The sequence below is a fragment of the Phalacrocorax aristotelis genome, chromosome 21 (assembly GCF_949628215.1).
Source record: "Phalacrocorax aristotelis chromosome 21, bGulAri2.1, whole genome shotgun sequence".
Classification (NCBI taxonomy): Eukaryota; Metazoa; Chordata; class Aves; order Suliformes; family Phalacrocoracidae; genus Phalacrocorax; species Phalacrocorax aristotelis.
The window spans coordinates 6,299,492-6,305,491 of record NC_134296.1 but is presented as its reverse complement, the minus strand read 5'-3'; the positions used below and the strand labels follow the sequence as shown (position 1 = coordinate 6,305,491).

The 6,000-nt window shown below is 51.0% G+C and overlaps 1 long non-coding RNA gene across 1 annotated transcript in view; it reads right to left on the bottom strand.

The window, feature by feature from the left end:
- Positions 1 to 1,615: 1,615 nt before the first annotated feature.
- Positions 1,616 to 6,000, bottom strand: part of LOC142067176 (uncharacterized) — a 20,497-nt gene continuing 16,112 nt past the window's right edge. Inside the window, exons 2-3 of the long non-coding RNA XR_012663923.1 lie at positions 4,666 to 4,881; positions 1,616 to 2,801 (exon numbers count right to left, since the gene is read on the bottom strand). This is a non-coding gene — a long non-coding RNA (uncharacterized LOC142067176). The remainder of the gene's footprint in view (positions 2,802 to 4,665; positions 4,882 to 6,000) is intronic.

The following is a 6,000-nucleotide window of genomic DNA, read 5'->3' as shown; positions in this document are numbered from 1 at the left end:
CCTGTACCCAGAAAGGTCTAGAACTGGTACCTGAATAAAAAACAACAAAGCACCTCACCAGAAGAGCCATTTTCCAGCTGTGGCCTGGGGACTGCTGGGTGTCCCCCTGCTAACGGATCCCCAAGAAAGCCAGCAGAAGGAGCTCAGCCTGCTACCTGCCCGCTCGGGGCTACAGGGCAGAAGGTCCAGTCTGCTCCAGGGGCAAAACCTGCAGCTCTGAAGGGGAGAACAGCCCCTTTACTCGGCTTTAAAAAGTAGATGTGAACAGCAGAGATCGTGGGTGAAGCTGGGAAACAAACCTGCAGCGCGGAGCGGAGCCGAGGCAGCCTGGACCCACGGAACCTTGGGGATGGGCAGAGGACCCTTGGCTGTTCCCCTCCCCTGGCCACCCCTGCGCAGGACCCTCGCCCTTCCTCTCAGGCCCTCCTCTCCACAGGTCCTTCACGCCGACAGCAGAGCCGTGTCACCACCGTGGGATGCAGCGACACCGACACGGGGTGGCAGTGCACGCCCGGAGCCGCCGCGGCTCCTCGCCCAGGACTTGGGTGCCTTCGCAGCAGGGAGAAACGCTGCAAGGGGTGCTGCTGAGGGGGAATTTCCACCCCGGCAGCCTGTCGATGCAAGGGGGTTTGCTGCTGGCAGCATGCACAGGGCGCTCTCCCTTGGGGGGAACTGACAGCGGGGTCAAACACCCCCCTCACCCGCAAGGTAAATAATAAATAGTGCACAGGGATGGTCCTTCTCATGCCTGCCCGTATCCAGCTCAGACCCGCACCCAGGGCTGAGACAAGGATGGGGACAAGGCACAGTTGCCCACATTCACCCAGCAGAGGGGACGTCACCATTCCCAGTGCTACGGTCATATAAATAGTTTAGGAAAAGAGAAGAGGAAGCAGGATATGTTGTAATTAACCTAATACCACAGTTAAAATTAATTATTAACATTGCTGCGGAGGTAGAGAGGCTTTGCCTTATCAGAAGCAATAAAACAATTATGAGAACAACCTTGGAGCACACAGAACACTTCCCAGGCTCAGGGTGCAAATTTGCCCCCAGACCCTTTGGTGCAGGCAACTAAGGCCCAGTTTAGTTTAGTTTAGACCGTTTTGGTGGGAGACGAGGTGTCCCCAGGGCAGCAGCAGTTCTCCACAGCACTTGGTCCTCTTGTCCTCACCATCCTGCCACACGTGTCAGCTTCAGCCCCTGGCAGCACGTGGGGTCCTGCAGCGTCACCGCGGCTCGGCTGGCCTCGGCTTCACCCTGGTGAGGGCAATGGGGTGACCAGGCTGTCAGAGACCCCTGTCCCCTTGATGAGGTTTGCTGCAGGGCAAGGGGCAAGGACCACCAGCTCAGCTCTGGTCCCCAGCTCACCCTTGTAAACTCCCCCTCTGCCCCACAGAAGTGGCATCAGCTCTGCTTCTCCTTTGGGCCCCTGAATACGGATCTGCGGAGGCATCTCTGAGTGCCAAAGGAAGGGGCTGCCCCCAAGACCTGCAGCTTACCCTTCAGCATCGCCCGGCAGCGTCTCCCCAGAGAGGGGGGCTTCTCAGGGGTTTCACACTGAACATTTCAGCCACATTTGCAACGTGGAGAAAAGACACCGAGCAGCCTTAGGGGTTTCCCACCATCAGTTTTACGTATCACATTTTATTGCTAAGACAAGGGCAATCCTATCGCTTTGCTACTGATGTGGTAGTAATCGTCCTTAGGTTAATTCTGCTGAAGTCTAATCAATAGTTTCTTGCACAGGTTTGGTACAAAACAACAACAATTACTGCAATATAAGTAATCGTATCATGATAAAGAAAGCAAAACTGCTTAACAGAGAATTATCTTCAATCCAGGGAAGTTCCAAAGCACTTCAATGATTGACTTCCACAAAACATAATCTGTCTTCAAAGCATGCCTGCGCGCAAGGAGGGGAAGAGCAGGACCTCTGGACCCCGCCAGCGTGCTGCCGCCTCAGAACAAAGTCGTTCCTATCAAGTCTCCCGGGAGCACTCTGCTCCACAGGCTGCTTCTCACGCGGTCAGTGGTACCCTGCAAAGCCTGGAGACACGCAGAGCGCCGGGGCCAGCCCGGGGTGCTGTCAGAAGAGCCAGAGGTAGATTTTCTTCAATCAATCATTTTGTATTTGAAGGAAAACCAGACCAAAGTCCCTCACAATAACACAACTGTAACTCTGCGTACATAGGTTTGAAATAAGTATCACCGCGTCTACACTTCGCTCGATTATTTGGTTAGTGTAAAAGAGGAATTGTGTGTGTGCATGAGCAAACATCCCCAGATCCTGCGGGACAAGGAGCAGGGTTATCACAGAACAAACTGCACTTGCTCCTGATGAACATGCCTCAGACCTGCACGGGTTGTGGTTTCCCGCGGCAGCGCAGCCCACCAGCTAACAAGTTTTAAGTGTGCAATGGTTAAAATGCAGCAAGATTAAATTTAATCACCACAAGATGACAACTTATTGAGCGAGCTTAAAGATTTTTTCAGGTGAAAACCCTGCACTTTAGTGATAACACCAACCTGATTTCTCAGCTTCCATCCGTTTAGCTGCTTGGCAGCTGGGCTCAGTCGGGCTATGCTGCAATGATCCGATACAGTCATGCTAATGGCAGAACATGATAACTGAAGCCGCCTTCCCGGGAACTGCAGCAGGACTGCGTGCAAGTATTTAACAGTGTGGAGCTGGGCTGGTTTGTGCTCAGGTAACGCCGAAGGCACAGGGACCACCAGTGCCCTGAGTTTCCCCGGGCCAGCTCCCGTCCACTTCCAGACCTCGCAGGGGGACCGTCACACTGGAGGAGAAAATTGCAGTGAGAGCCCCAGGATGGCTCTGTGGGACGAAGCCCTGCGAGCAGGGGCTGGCAGTGCAAGAAAGCAGACAGAAAAACAAGCCAACCCTTAAGCAGGAGCCTAAACATTCGTTTTGCAGAATGGTGAAGGGTTACCAGGGCCTTGCTGGTTAGGAAGGCGATGTCCTTGTGGAAGGGACCCCTCAGCATGCTCTGCAGTGCAAAGCAGGTATTACAGGGAAGAGAGAGACCAGACTAAAACAATGTACTTGCTGGTTACGCAGCACTTGTGCCAGCACGACATTATCGCTTGCTTCGTTCTCGTTGCAGGGGTTGTTTTATAAGAGGTTTTGAAGCAGAAACCATCTTTTTGTTCCATATTCATAAAAAAGTACGTGGTCAAGAGACAGGCATGAGCTAGACAAAGCATTCGGGTTCATTCAAACCACAGAAGTTTGAGGAAACATGCACAAAGTTCTTGCTTTATGTGAAGTTCTACCTGGAAGTGGTTCACAACAAGTAGCATTTTACTACTATTGTTTAGAAACAGACGCTTTGTGTTAAAACTTTGCAAACTGACTGTAGAAGAGGGGAATTCCTCAGAAACTCTTACAATTTCTGCTCCTGGCCTCTTCGCCTTTTTTTTTCCCCCTTTCGTGATGTCACACACAGAATTAGGTGTCTAAAAAAAGGACCATATTTGGGTTCCATACCCACTACGCTGGTGGCATCTCTGCTACTCCTGTAAGTCTTTTGACCACCTCCAATTTGCTCAGCAATGCACATCTGGACTTAAGAAAGGTTTTAGTGTATCCATTTTTAAACTCTGGATGTCAATATATTAAAGATAGAATTAAACTTCAAGAGTCGAGCAAAGACCAGCTGAACTGTGAGCTGCAAAACCCCACTTCATTGGGCTAAATCCAAACTGGAGGCAGAGCAGAAGGAAATTTCCAGCAACAGAAGCATCACAACCTAAGGTAGGTGATCTTCAATTTACCCTTAAAATACTATTTTTTTGGAGCGCAACGTTTTTGCACAACAATTATACGAGCCACTCTGATGTGTTCCACCTACAATATGTAACATCAGAAATTTACAGTCATTTCTATAGCAATAAGGGTATTGCAACTCATTTATGGTGGTTTTTTTTTAAAGCTAGCATGATTTTTTTCTTTTTAAAGCTACAAATTAGGTTGCTGTCTTTTTTTGCAAAGGACACACACAAAAATGATGTGAACAAGGTAAGTTATTATGAAGAAAATTAACTCTATCCCAGCTAAAACCATGCCACAGGCCCATGCAGAGACACTCTGCCCAGTTACGTAGCAGCAGCTAGCTCACTTTGGGTGGTGGCACGATAACGGTTTAATCAGAAAGGCACAGAAAATTGGCCATATCAACATTTTCTCAATGCAAAACTGAAATGAAGACAGGGAAAAGAAAAACCAGCCATAACTGGTTTACTTCTTAGTAAAGCCTGCAGCTCTGGGATTTATAGTTCTAGCTCTTTTCATCTTCTGATTTTTTTTTTAATGCCTGTTTGCTGGTTAAATATCCAAAACACCTCCTCACCTAAAGCTTGAGTTTAAATGAGATTAAAATTTAGCTCTGTCCTGCAGATAGGAAATCAAGGTCACTCTCCTACCTCAGTACTCGCTCTCTATGGGAATTTTCACATAGACCCCCCGAGAGATCATACAAAGCAGATCAATAACCCAATAGCGCTGTGAGAGCAGGCACCTAGTAGGAAAGACCCAGCTGAGAGCGCTTTATTTTATAGCTTCCATCTAACCCATACGTAGTTTGCAGCATAGGTTGGCTACCTGCTCGCAGAGCTTCCTGCACATCAGCCACCATCTCGTACCTGCAAATCCTGCTGTGAACGACCCAGGAGAGGCAGGTTTAGTGCTGCAGGCTGGAGGAGCGTGCCTAGGGCTCAGGTGAAGTTACTCAGGATAACTTGACTCATTTTCCTCCTGGAAAAAGGGAGTTCTCAGCAGCAGCTGGGAAGTCCTTCGTGGTGGCCATGGCAGGCAGAGTTCCCGCTCTCCGAGGCTCTCTGCCAACACGCTGCCTGTTGCTGCGGGGGGGAAAGGGAGGAGTGAATAAGGGGGTTGTGAAGTTGTTGTAAGTGATCTTAAAAGACAGCAGCTGGGTGGTTTTGTGAGCATGACACCCACCTCCTAACGAGGCAAGGAGCTTGTAGGCACTTCACATCTCTTGTTAGCGGACTGATGCTGGGGGGAATTCAGCCTGTTAATGCCAGCCCAGAATACATCTGCTTAGGAAAAAAGCCTCCTCCAGATGCTAACCTGAACATCAGGGTCACATCAGCTGGGCCAGCACATGATGATGTTTTGGCCTCCAGCTGGCAAATGGGCAACCACTTTGTTACTTCCAGCACGCCAGGACTTCTCCCCACGTCCCCAGCCCAAAGATGAGGAAAAGCAGGGGGGCACTGGCTCAGATGTAGCGGTGTACATCAGGAAATGAGCATAGGCCTAAGTTTTTTTCCTGATTTCTGGATGTAGATAAGGACTGTCAGCTCTTCGAGGGCATTCTTGTTAGCTCCTCCTTGCTTCAAGTCCTCCAGACTTGTGGCCATTATGGCACTGAATAAAAATCACCAGTTTTCAAGTCACCAGTCCAGTCTCGGTCCAACTGCTATGAGGAAACTGTTGAAGCCACTGCCCATTGTCAGGCTGCAAGAGCTGGGGTGACTCGAATGCCTTTGCTAAGGATGCAGAAAGCTGTTCCGCGCAGGCAGAGGTGCTCAGCCAGCTGCGCACAGATACATACACATCCCCACAGCAGAGCTGCCTCCACCGCCTCTACACAGGGAGAAGAAATGGAGGGGGACGTGCCCGAAGGGGACGCCGTGGCAGCTGCACCGCCGCAGCGCTTCAGCCCCTGCTGAAAAGGGAAGAGAGCATTTCTGCAGTCCCGTCCACGCTTCCTATCGCGGAGCGGCAGCGAGGGGGAGAGCTGGGCGGGAGCTGAGTTTGCAAGGCAGGAGTTTGCAGCTGGGGGAGACGCACATCGTCCCCAACACAGGGCGCGCAAGGCGTGCAAGGCACCGCAACCGGGCGGTGCGTGGGCTGATCCCACCTCGCGCTCCTCTGCAGCGTGACGGGGTGGAGAGCGGGCAAGCAGCGGGCTCCCGTGGGCTTCCAGCCCAGGATGCTGCTGCCAGCAGTAG